Source organism: Triticum aestivum, chromosome 7B (genome assembly GCF_018294505.1).
Source record: "Triticum aestivum cultivar Chinese Spring chromosome 7B, IWGSC CS RefSeq v2.1, whole genome shotgun sequence".
Classification (NCBI taxonomy): domain Eukaryota; kingdom Viridiplantae; phylum Streptophyta; class Magnoliopsida; order Poales; family Poaceae; genus Triticum; species Triticum aestivum.
Window position 1 is genome coordinate 668521 of NC_057813.1, and position 13609 is coordinate 682129.

General features: G+C 45.1%; 1 pseudogene; it reads right to left on the bottom strand.

The window, feature by feature from the left end:
• Positions 1 to 1180: 1180 nt before the first annotated feature.
• On the bottom strand, positions 1181 to 2037 carry LOC123160879 (DIBOA-glucoside dioxygenase BX6-like; annotated as a pseudogene).
• Between the last annotated feature and the right edge of the window lie 11572 nt (positions 2038 to 13609).

A 13609-nucleotide genomic window follows, 5' to 3' on the forward strand; every position in this document is an offset into this window, starting at 1 on the left:
TCCCGCCGGTGCCGCCGACTGGCGCGGTCGGGCGTTGCACTCGTGGCGCTGTTGCAAGGAACCCGGCTTGGGCGGGCGTGCTCCGGCGTGGTATGCCTCGGCGAGCGGTGCTTCAGTGCAGATCGGGCGGTGGCCGGCCGAGGAGGCGTGCAACCTTGGTCACCGTGCCTCGCGGCAGGCCGTCGTCGTCTGGGCCGGCGCGACATTCGCCTCCCGTGACATGGGCCGGCCATGGCGCACGGGAGATGGGGGCGCGAGCGGAAGGAGGCTCGGGAGACGATGAACATGACCTCGGGAGGCATGCGGGAAGGGAGGCAAGCTTGTAGTGGCCGCATCCTGCAGGAGGACCTTGGTCGCTGGCGCCCCCTTCTTCCGCGTTGTAGCCGTGACGGCCATCGATCGCCGCATCCGGTCCTTCACGCCGCGCCATCACCGTCGGCGCACACCCGTCGCTGCTGCTCTCCTACGCAAGGATCAACATACTAAAGAGTAGGGTAGGGTAGAGTAGAAAGAGGACTAAGGAGTAGGGATGAGATGAGTAGGGTAGAGATAGCAGTAGAAGACGTGGGTGGCGCTCGACAACAATGACGTGGCAGCCAGAAAAGCTTCAAGATGCGTGCGTCTTACCGAACGGGTGAAAACGCATTCGGGCCGAAATCCCAGATTCCAGACTTCGACACTTATCTATTTCGTTTAAAAAAAATTCAGTTTGCACTTGCACAAGTCAGAAAACATGATCCGGGGGGTTGTTCTCGGCCGTGACTCAAAAATAACAAAACTAACAAAAAAATAGTTTTTGTGCCAAATTCACACATATGATTTTTTACTATGTAATGGGGAGACATCTATAAACATACTAATCCCTCCGTGAATAAATATAAAAATGTTTAGATCACACAGAGGGAGTAGTAACCAAAATAATAATAGATGTGTGTCTAGGTCTCAGTAACTAAGTCCCAGTCAAGTGATATATAATATATAGAAAGAAGAAAGAAAAAAATGAAAAAGGAATTGTACGAATCTCCGTGCAAGATCAAACGAACATTAGCATCGACTGAGACATAACAAAGTCTAAGTTGACTGAGACTTGGCAAAACTGATAATAGATTTCTATCCTTCTCTTGGGAAAAGGTTTGTTTTAAACTGGATGATCACACCGAGACGCAAGCCTCCTTCAACGATTACGAACGGTGCTTTTGGATTTATTGAAGCAAATTATTATTCACAAATGGAAAAGACGAAGCAAATAATTAATGATTCAATCAGAGCCTGAAGTGGTGGAGCGCAGAGGTGCCGTCGAGGCCCTTGGCCCTGTACTCCCGCAGCAGCTCCTCCACCGTCGTGCTCCTGTACCGCGCCGACGATGGGCCGTAGCACTATCTTGGACGCGACCGCGCCGGGTGTCCCGAAGAAGCAGGCCACCGACAACCTCGGCCCGGAGGTCTTGGCCAACACGCGGTGCTCCACGCTCTTGAACCTGTCGTTGGACATGAGCTGCAGGTGGTCGCGACGGGATCTGCTCGGGCGACGGCGGCTCCGGCGCCATCTCCAGCAGCAGGGTGTCGCGCCAGTTGGCTGCCGGCGACTGGAACAGGTCGAAGTTGGAGTTGAACCGGACGCGTCGGCGGTGGTCCCGGGTGTAGTACGGCGCCCTGGCCTCCGCCGGCTCCTCGTTGAAGCGCCGCACCGCCGCGAGCACCTCGGACATGGCCTCCTCCGGCACGCCGTGGTTCAGCACCTGGAAGAAGCCCAGCGTCTCGGCGGCCGCCCTCACCGCCCGGACGGCGTCGTGAGGCCAGCTAGGTCGATGACCGGGATCGTCAAGTGATGGGTTGGTGTGTTGTCGGGCGGGTGGTGGAAGATGGCGGGGACGGCGGTGACGCCCGCGTCGACGAGGCCTTTGACGCCAGCCTTGAGCGCGCGGAGGCGGTCTGTGTCTGTGCTGCTCCTGGTGGTGGTGGACATGTCGCCTGGAATAGCTCTGTCATGTGTGATGTGATGGAGGGTTGGTTTGATTGCCAATGCCGCGGTGGTCGGGTCGGTCGGTCCGGCTAATGGTTGAGATATATTTAGACGGTAATAATCTATTGACGATGATATGTTTATATATAGGTATATTTATAAGTACAATTATTATGACTTTGATTTGCTTCGGTACGATGATGGTGATATATACTGTCATCCGTGATCTGATTAGATACAACTCTTGCCATCTACTTATTCTGATATGATTAGGTAAAATATGATGATCCACCGGCTGCGATCTAGGAGTATTTAATTAACGAAAATATTAATGCCCACACGTGTGGGCGTTTGAACATCGCTCACACGCCTCCATCACCATTCATTTTACCACGTATGAATAGATGACATCAGCAGAAATTGTTTTGATTTTCGGCTTAAAAATGTTGTATCTCCTAAATAAAAAAGCGAACTAAAAATTCGTTTTCACCATTAAATCCGTCTCGACGAGATCTTCAAAACTAGACCCCATGTTGATATGTTTTGACGAAATTTTTTTTGCCCAGAAGTTGCCATGATGTTTACACTGCAGTTGCCATAGGGCTTAAACTAAAGTTGCCATATGACAATTTTAGTTTGCACATCATGGCAATTTTAGTATTTTGATGATGGCAACTCCAGTACTTTGACCATGAAAATTATTTTTTGTATGAACCATGGCAATTTTACGTGCATGTATCATGGCAATTTTAGTTTATGGTTCATGGCAAGTCTAGTTTCTTAATTCTTCGTTTTATAAATGTCAAAATTTACTTTTAAATGTAGAAGAAAATAGCTGAAACATATCATGGCAACTTCAGTGTAAACATCATGGCAATTCATATGCAATAGACATGGCTGCATAAATAGGTTTTCAACTCATAAAATTGCCTACACTGGAAGTACAAACTGCCCAAGCAGTAAACAAACCAAAAGAAAACTATCCCTTTTGTTGATTTTGTTTTCAAAAATAGAAGTTGCCTGCAAACATTATGAAAATTGCCTAACTTGTGTACTCAGTCCGATTTTGTTTTCAAATAGACTTAGAATGCTTGGGCTAGATATGTAATCGTGATAGGTGATCTATTGCAAAGTTGCTTATTGTAGCATCAAAGTTGTCGCATATAGCTTCAAAGTTGCTTGACAAAAAAGTTGGTCGAAACATACCCATATAGGATCTTATTTTGAAGAGGTCATTGTAAGAATCCTATTGGTGAAAACGGAACTTAATTTCGATGCTCAGTTTAAAAGCTGTAGCTTTTTGAATTTTTTTGAAAAAAAATTAAATGCGCTTGATACATTTCCTAACTTGTGTGCTCAATCCGATTTTCAGGAAGGAGCCGTAGCATGATGGAATCACGTGTGAGGTAGAAATCTTCTCTACTAAGTGCTACACGGGATAGGGACATCCTTTTCTTTTTAAGACTGTGTGGACAGAAAATTACTTTATTTGGGTGTGTGCTTCGAGCGACAGCCAACAGATGCTGGCTAGACGCGTCAATTTTGATTGTTGGCTCTCCGGTAACAAGTAATGACCGTTTCAAAATCTTCCACATGTCATGACGAGTATATCACCGTACATCTGTCCCCGTTGAAAACGGACCCTTTCCAGGTCTCCCTGCGAATATATTCCGAGAACCCCATGAAAACTGACTGATGGGCATGGTAGCAGCACAAGACTTGTTAACTGGCACTAAGTAGTATTGATCGCCCAAAGATAATACTTGGATAGTTAGTTTGTAACGCTCCCTCCAATCCCTACGCGGTTATACCTTTTCAAATCATAGTACATTACTACATTATCATTTTGATTCACGTCACATTCTTAATAGTACATAGTTACAGGTAGGACACGTTTTATTCTTCCGTCGTCACATTAGTAATACACTAGCACATATTCCCGTGCGTTGCAACGGGAGAGATATTTCTTTAGAGAAGCAATGAGAGAGATAATTGATGTGTCCATCAAAAATGATCTCCATAGCGGTGCAATAGAGAGAGTAGTTGTGGTCTTCTCGCGGGTCATGTTTGTCCCGCGAGATCTTATATTGGTGGGGTTAGTCGGTGTGGCGGCAACCATCCAACTCGTGCCATATTTCCCTTGGGGTCCGCCTCTGTGTAGGGGTTGTGTCTTCCTCCTCATTTGGTAGCTATGCGGTGACCTTTGGGGTACAGTTGCTTCGATCATTCTCTCTTACGATGGCATAACCGGATGGATTACTAATTGTAGCGCATAAATCTCGTTTCAGTAGCATATTTAGCGCATAACCAGACACCAATGTCCCTTCTCTATTAGGATTTATTCTCTTTGATTATTTTAGCGCTCGCCCATAATTTTTTTATTCGAGCCAAACTAGCATATTCTTTTTTATTGGCCCAAGGAAAAAATTGCTCCCTCGAACTACCCAGTAGGGGAGTGCAGCTGAGGCATAATACAGCCTATGCGACGGAGTAATTTTTTTCTTGGGCCACCTGCATGGGGGCTACTATATGATGCTAGTTGCGTAAAATAGCGCATGAGACGCACACTGGTAGGCGCCAAGACGACATGTGGTAGTAAGTCACGAAAAAATAAAAAAAATGATGACTTGAGGGATCAAAATCATGCCCTCAAAGATCCGACTACGTGCTGCTAGCCACTCAAAGAAACGACTCCTACCAACCAATGGCCAGCTCAAACCTTTAAGATCATACTCCAAGGTCATATTGGAAACAAATTTTTTCTAACCGTTTAAAAAATATAAATTGTTGAACATTCCTGGAAACATGAATAATCTTGAAAATCCCAAACATTTTTTGAAATTCTTCACATTTTCATAAATACACAACAAAATATGAAACGCTCAAAATTCACAATTTTATTAGAAAACATAAACCTTTTATAATATCATGAACATGTTTTGAATTTGTGATTTTTTAAAAATGAAAAATATTTTGTACATTCAGAACAATTTTTGAAAAAAATGTTTCTTGATGTTATTTTGAATTTGTGAACATTTCACTAAAACAAGAATATTTTTCGTATTTCGAACATTTTTTAAATACATTTTTTTGGAAAATCTCGAACAACTTTAGAAAACACAAAGAAAAATGGAACATTATTTTCAAAGTCTAAACCAATTTTTGAATGAGAACAAAGATTTAATGTTCTTAACAATTTTCAGAGCTGTATATATTATAAATTCCCAAACATTTAAAAATCGATTTTGTTGATATTATGAACTTTTATGAAAATTTTAAATTTGCGGAAAAAGGGAGAAAGAAAAATAAACTTGAAAAAAATACAAAAGAATAGGAAACAAAAATAAACAGAAATGGAAAAAGTAAAATAGAAACATAACACAGAACAAAAAAAATGGTTTAGCCCAGCTCGGACGCCCTGTGCTAATTTGCAACTATTTTGAAATGGGAACAAATATTTAATGTTCTGAACATTTTTCAAAATGGAATAAATTTCATAATTTGGAACATTTTTTAAAAAAGTAAAAATTTTATGATATTATGAACTCTTTTGGAAATTTTGAATTTATGAAAAAAGGGAAAAGCGTGAAAGGAAAAAAGAACAAAGAATAAAGAAAGAAATGAAAAATAAAAAAAGAAACATAACACGAAAATAAAAAAAAGTAATAAATTTTATAATTCTGAACATTTTTTTGAAAATTCAAACTTTTACGATATTATGAACTTTTTACAAAATTTTGAATTTACCAAAAAATGAAAAAAAAACTTGAAAGGAAAAAAGACCAAAGAAGAAGAGAAATAAACGAAAAAGAAGAATAGAAACATAACATAAAAGATAAAAGAAGCAAACGGGCCAGCCCAGCTTGGCACCCCCTGTGCGTATTTGCATCTATCTAATGCTCGAGGCGGTAAATAGGGTTTTCCCATCTACATGGACACGAAAATAACTGGGCTGGCTTTCCTATGCCATACTTCGAGCGGCCCATGTACATAATCTGGCATTTTCCTTTTCTAATAGACGAACGGACAAAACTTTAGTACCACCTCGAATAGAAAAAAAATCAATGATGAACTGATGAAAAAATCGGAGAAACGCACCTTGCTTTATTAGTAGGTATAGATTATCCAATTGATGTTGTGGCATGTACATCGCCTTCAAGGATGGCGAGTGTGTGGTGACTTCGCCATGAGGGTCAACGGCCTCACGATGCAGCTCCGCTCGCTCGGTGACACTGTTGACGACAAGGGGATCGTGTGTGGAAGTTCCTGTGAGTCGTCCCCTCCCACTTTGCATAGGTAGCAATCTCTATCAAGACTCTGCTTGACCTGTGCACGCTCTACTTTGAGGACCTTACGGGCCGGTTGCAGTTGGTCGAGGACCGCCTTAACGACGGCCGCGAAAGCTTCATCGGCGGATGGCTTCTTCTCAGCATGCGTCGAAAAAGTGAGAGGCGAAGAAGCGATTGTTTCACGGCGCCTCAAGCGGGGCCAGTAACCCCGGAAGACACGCTTAAAACGGCAGCGGCAAACGTGGGCAGAGGCCAGGCCAACCCCGACAACAGGGTTGCCGGCAACAACGACGACGATCGGGACAAGTGTCGGAGTTGCGGCATAAGAGCATCTTCAACTGACGCGCAACGAGCGGCGCGCTAAAACAGTTTTGTGCATGGAGATAGCGGTTTTTTGCACGTGGCAGGGCGCTGGCTCCAGTAGCGGCTGCAAAATATTGCACGCGCGGCCCGCTCCAACAGACACGCTAAACTGCAGCGCACGCGAGTAGCCGGCGCTTGCCATATGATGCATTTTGAAGACAATATGATGATATTTTAAACATGAAAACAAGATATGGCATAGTTTAAAATCATACAAACAAGTTCATGACATAAAAGTTTAAATTCATGCCCACAACATCATCCAACCAAGTTCATGACAAAAGTTCACACAAACGAATGGCACATCAACAATCATGCCTCGTCCTCATCTTCATCCTCCTCCTTCTCTGATTCATCATCCTCATCCAAAGACGATTCTTCCTCCTCCTCTTCATTGTCGCGCGCCGCATCATCATGTGGAGCTTGAAAGGCGTTGGCAAGATCTTCACCGCATCATACGAAGATGTGTGATGAGGCACACCGGAAGACATTCCACCCATGCCGCCCAGAGGTGCTCCCATGCCTCCCATGAGAGACGCAAAACTCATGCCTCCCATGGAAGCTCCGAAGCCACCCATGCCTCCCATGGCCCCCATGGTAGCTATGAAGCCACCCTTGCCACCCATGGTAGCTCCGAAGCCACTGATGCCTCCCATGCCGCCCATGCCACCCATGCCGCCCATGCCATCGCCATGCCAGCCATGCCACCTTCACCCATGCCGCCCATTCCACCCATGACGCCCATGCCGCTCATGCCAACCATGGCTCTTTTTTGGACCAAGACTTCTTCACGGGCAAGATTGATGTACTCTGTTTGCTTCTCATTGAGCGTAGATGTGTCCATAAAGAACAAGTACTTCCACTAGTAGAAAACAGGGCTATGGTCCAGGCCGGCTCAGCCCATTAGTCCCGGTTCAGTGTAGAACCGGGACCAATGTGGGCATTGGTCCCGGTTCGTGAGCCCAGGGGGCCAGCCGGGCCACGTGGGCCATTGGTCCCGGTTCGTCTGGACCTTTTGGTCCCGGTTGGTGGGACAAACCGGGACCAATGGGCCTCGCTCCTGGCCCACCACCATTGGTCCCGGTTGGTGGCTTGAACCGGGACCAAAGGCTCCCCTTTAGTCCCGGTTCATGCCACCAACCGGGACCAATGAGGTGCCTATATATACCCCCTCGCGCAAGAGCAGAGCACAGTGCTCTGTTTTTTCTGGCCAAGGGGGAGAGGGCTTTGTGGTGCTTTAGCTCACCTCCTATGCACATGAGGTGTTCGATGGAATGCCCGAGCCACACTACTTAAGCTTTCTCCTCTCGAAGCTCGACCTCCAAGCTCCATTTTCCTCGAGATTTGTCTAGATTTAGCGGTCCGTCACGCCCCGTCCCTGTCTTCACCGCCGTCGATCACCCGTGCCGATCTCATCACCGACACCACCGTGGTGAGCCTCTTGTTCTTATCTTCTTTCTGAAAGGAAAAATATTCTTACTTGTATGTTTAGATAGATACTTGTATCATTTTCTTACATTTATTATTGCATCTTATATAGTGCGATGGTTTTGGTGTCCGCCCCCATCGGCCCTCGTCCTGTCTTTGATTCGGATTTGGTATGTATATTATCTTTATAACTATTGGTTCATTTATTGTTTATGAAAATTATGCCGACCAACGTGACATAGATTTTATTTATCTAGGATGTATGTGAATCGGAAATGCCAACCGACCCTATTGTCGAGAGGTTAAATTTAGTTGAAGAAGAAAACAATTTGTTGAAGGAAAAAAATTGAGGAGAAGATGATATTGGAGTTGCATGTTGCGGATGTCGTCGATGATCACAAGATCAAGATGGATGCAATGCGCTTGAAGATTAGAAAGATTAGAAAATATGCCATTCATACCGAGGCTTGGTATCATTATGCCGTTGGATCAATTGTTACCTTGGTTGCGATTATGATCGCATTTGTTTTCGCATTGAAATGTTTTACATAGTTTCAATGTATGGTTTAATTAATTAGATGCTCTGGAGAGCTATATGTTGTTGGATGAGAACTATGTATGCACTTTGGTTTTAATGTGATGATGAACTTCTATTAATTTGGACACTTAATTATATATAATGCACGCAGATGAACCAGCAATGGATGTATGGTGACAGACACACCCGCGAGTACATTAAGGGCGTGCATGAGTTTCTCGATGCGGCTGAGGCAAACAAGCAGAATGGTTTTATGTGTTGTCCATGCACTGAATGTGGGAATACGAGGTCTTACTCTAACCGGAAAATCCTTCACTCGCACCTGCTTTACAAGGGTTTCATGCCACACTATAATGTTTGGACGAGGCACGGATAAATAGGGGTTATGATGGAAGACGGCGAAGAAGAAGAGTACGATGACAACTATGTGCCCCCTGAATACGGTGATGCTGCAACGGGGGGAGCTGGTGAAGATCAAGAGGAACCAGACGATGTGCCCAATGATGCTGCCACGGGTGAAGCTGCTGAAGATCAAGAGGAACCAGACGATGTGCCCGATGATGATGATCTCCGCCGGGTCATTGTCGATGCAAGGATGCAATGCATTAGTCAAAAGGAGAAGCTGAAGTTCGATCGCATGTTAGAGGATCACAAAAAAGGGTTATACCCCAATTGCGAAGATGGCAACACAAAGCTCGGTACCATACTGGAATTGCTGCAGTGGAAGGCAGAGAATGCTGTGGCTGACAAAGGATTTGAGAAGCTACTGAAAATATTGAAGAAGAAGCTTCCAAAGGATAACGAATTGCCCGACAGTACATACGCAACAAAGAAGGTCGTATGCCCTCTAGGATTGGAGGTGGAGATGATACATGCATGCCCTAATGACTGCATCCTCTACCGTGGTGCATACAAGGATCTGAACGCATGCCCGGTATGCGGTGCGTTGCGGTATAAGATCAGACGAGATGACCCTGGTGATGTTGACGGCGAGCCCCTCAGGAAGAGGGTTCCTGCGAAGGTGATGTGGTATGCTCCTATAATACCACGGTTGAAACGTCTGTTCAGAAACGAAGAGCATGCCAAGTTGATGCGATGGCACAGTGAGAACCGAAAGAAAGATGGGAAGTTGAGAGCACCCGCTGACGGGTCGCAGTGGAGAAAAATCGAGAGAAAGTACTGGGATGAGTTTGCAAAGGACCCAAGGAATGTATGGTTTGCTTTAAGCGCGGATGGCACTAATCCTTTCGGGGAGCAGAGCAGCAATCACAGCACCTGGCCCGTGACTCTATGTATGTATAACCTTCCTCCTTGGATGTGCATGAAGCGGAAGTTCATTATGATGCCAGTTCTCATCCAAGGCCCTAAGAAACCCGGCAACGAAATTGATGTGTACCTAAGGCCATTAGTTGAAGAACTTTTACAGCTGTGGAATGGAAACGGTGTACGTACATGGGATGAGCACAGACAGGAGGAATTTAACCTTAAGGCATTGCTGTTCGTGACCATCAACGATTGGCCCGCTCTCAGTAACCTTTCAGGACAGACAAACAAAGGATACCACGCATGCACGCACTGTTTAGATGACACTAAAAGTATATACCTGGACAAATGCAGGAAGAATGTGTACCTGGGCCATCGTCGATTTCTTCCGACCAACCATCAATGTCGAAAGAAAGGCAAGCATTTCAAAGGCGAGGCAGATCACCGGAAGAAGCCCGCCATGCGCACCGGTGATCACATGCTTGCTATGGTCAATGATTTACACTACGTAATCTTTGGAAAGGGTCCCGGTGGACTAGCTGTTCTGAATGACGCTGAGGGACACGCACCCATGTGGAAGAAGAAATCTATATTTTGGGACCTACCCTACTGGAAAGACCTAGAGGTCCGCTCCTCAATCGACGTGATGCACGTGACGAAGAACCTTTGCGTGAACCTGCTAGGCTTCTTGGGCGTGTATGGGAAGACAAAAGATACACCTGAGGCACGAGAGGACCTGCAACGTTTGCATGAAAAAGACGGCATGCCTCCGAAGCAGTATAAAGGTCCTGCCAGCTACGCTCTTACGAAAGAAGAGAAATATATCTTCTTTGAATGCCTGCTCAGTATGAAGGTCACGACTGGCTTCTCGTCGAATATAAAGGGAATAATAAATATGCCAGAGAAAAAGTTTCAGAACCTAAAGTCTCATGACTGCCACGTGATTATGACGCAACTGCTTTCGGTTGCATTGAGGGGGCTTCTACCGGAAAACATCCGATTAGCCATTGTGAAGCTATGTGCATTCCTCAATGCAATCTCTCAGAAGGTGATCGATCCAGAATTCGTACCAAGGATAAGGAGTGATGTGGCGCAATGTCTTGTCAGTTTCGAGCTGGTGTTCCCACCATCCTTCTTCAATATCATGACGCACGTCCTAGTTCATCTAGTCGACGAGATTGTCATCCTGGGGCCCGTATTTCTACACAATATGTTCCCCTTTGAGAGGTTCATGGGAGTCCTAAAGAAATATGTCCGTAACCGTGCTAGGCCAGAAGGAAGCATCTCCATGGGCCATCAAACAGAGGATGTTATCGGGTTTTGTGTTGACTTCATTCCTGGCCTTAACAAGATAGGTCTCCCTAAATCGCGGTATGAGGGGAGACTGACTGGAAAAGGCACTCTTGGAAGAGACTCAATAATATGCAGGGACGGATATTCTTGGTCTCAAGCACACTACACAGTTCTATAGAACTCTACCTTGGTGACCCCGTATGTCGATGAACACAAGAACAGTCTGCGCTCCAAACACCCGGAGCAGTGCGACGACTGGATTACATGTGAACACATCAGGACTTTCAGCAGTTGGTTGGAAACACGTCTCAGAGGTGACAACACTGTTTGTGATGAGTTGTACTTGTTGTCCAGGGGACCATCTTTGACTGTATTGACTTACAAAGGATACGAGATAAATGGGAATACATTTTACACGATCGCCCAAGATCAAAAGAGCACCAACCAAAACAGCGGTGTCCGCTTTGATGCAGCAACCGAGAGCGGAAAGGACACATATTATGGTTACATAGTGGACATATGGGAACTTGACTACGGACCTGATTTTAAGGTCCCTTTGTTTAAGTGCAAATGGGTCAATCTGTTAGGCGGCAGGGTACAGGTAGACCCACAGTACGGAATGACAACAGTGGATCTGAAAAATCTTGGGTACACTGACGAACCGTTCGTCCTAACCAATGATGTGGCACAGGTTATCTATGTGAAGAACATGTCTACCAAACCGAGAAAAAGAAAAGATAAGGAAGCGAATACATCATACGATGAGCCAAAGCGCCACATAGTTCTTTCAGGAAAAAGGGACATCTTGGGAGTGGACGGCAAGACAGACATGTCTGAAGATTATGAAAAGTTTCATGAAATTCCTCCCTTCAATGCCAAGGCTGACCCAAGCATCCTGATAAACAATGAAGATTATCCATGGTTACGGCGCAATAAGCAAATGACACAAGCGAAGAAAAAGTGCAGACTTTCTCCCGCAACTATTATGATGATACCATGCCAAATTTGTAACAGACGAACATGCTACCATTGTCCGTTTTGTACATGCACATGCTATGTGGGTGAAATTATGATACGATCCCAACTTTCAACTTTTTCAGAGTTCATTTGAAATGCTTTCATGTCTTATGGTTTGAAACTTTGATACTTCGAAAGTGATTGTCCATTTTGTACACGAAGTGCATCAAGTTTTTGTCGTAACCCTCTCTACTTTTTGGAACATGCTATGTGGGTGAAATGATGATACCATGCCAACTTTCAACCTTTTCAGAGTTCATTTTGAAATGCTTTCCAATTTCAGAGTCATTTAGCTCAAAGAATGAATTAATAGCAAACAGAATAAACTAAAAAACTTTTATGAAAATAAAAACAATCAATTAAAATATTATGTTATGATCAACTAAAATAAAACTATAATATTCTTTAATAGCAAAAAGAATATAATTTTTGTGACCTAAAATCAAACTATAAGTATTTAATTGTAAGTATAAATAAAAAATAAATAGCAAAGAAGAAAAAATTTCTAATTTTATAGTAAAGTTATTCATAAACTAGTGATTCACACAAATTTTTAAAAATTCAAATTTAAACTATTTAAAATTTAAAACTAATGGCACTAACAGAAAGTTTATAATTTTTGTGACCTAAAAGCAAAAAGAAATCACTAAAAAACTGGAAGTATTTAGTTTTAAGTAGAAATAAAAAAAATAAAAAACCAAAAAAATATAGAAATAAAAAATAAAAAACCAAAAAAATGCCTCCTACTGGGCCTCCACGGCCTGAATACGACTAGAAACCCTACATGGGCCAGGATTCAGGCCCGCAGAAGGCCCAATAGGCCCACAGGCAGTAGCAAGTTTAGGCCCGAAAGCCTGCATTAGAGAGGAGCTCGAATGGGTAGGAACACCAGCGCTTATAAACCAGTGCCGACGCCCTTCAGCTAGCGAGGTGGGACTAAACTTTTGGGCTCGGGGCAGCGAAGGCCATTGGTCCCGGTTGGTGGCACCAACCAGGACTAAAGGGGGCATTGGTCCCGGTTCGTGGCACCAACCGTGACCAATGCCCCCCTTTAGTCCCGGTTGGTTCCACCAACCGGGACCAAAGGCCGCCGCTTCCCGCCCTTTGGGCTGCTGAAAATTGGCCTTTGGTCCCGGTTCGTGGCACCAACCGGGACTAAAGGGGGCATTAGTCCCGGTTTGTGCCACCAACTGGGACCAATGCTCCGTCTATATAAGCCACACTTGTGAAAATTTTGGTTCAGTTTCTTCGATCCCGCCCCGACGTCGCCGCCAGGCTGCCCCTGTGCTCGCCTCGCTGTCGCCGCCGTTGCCCCTGCCCCGCCCCCGAGCGCGCCCTGCCTCGCCGTCATCGCCGGCCGCCCGTCCACCGCCCCCGAGCACCCCCTGCGCCGCCGAGCCCATCCGCCGCCCCCGAGCCCGTCCGCCGCCTCCGAGCGCGCCTCGCCGTCGCCCTC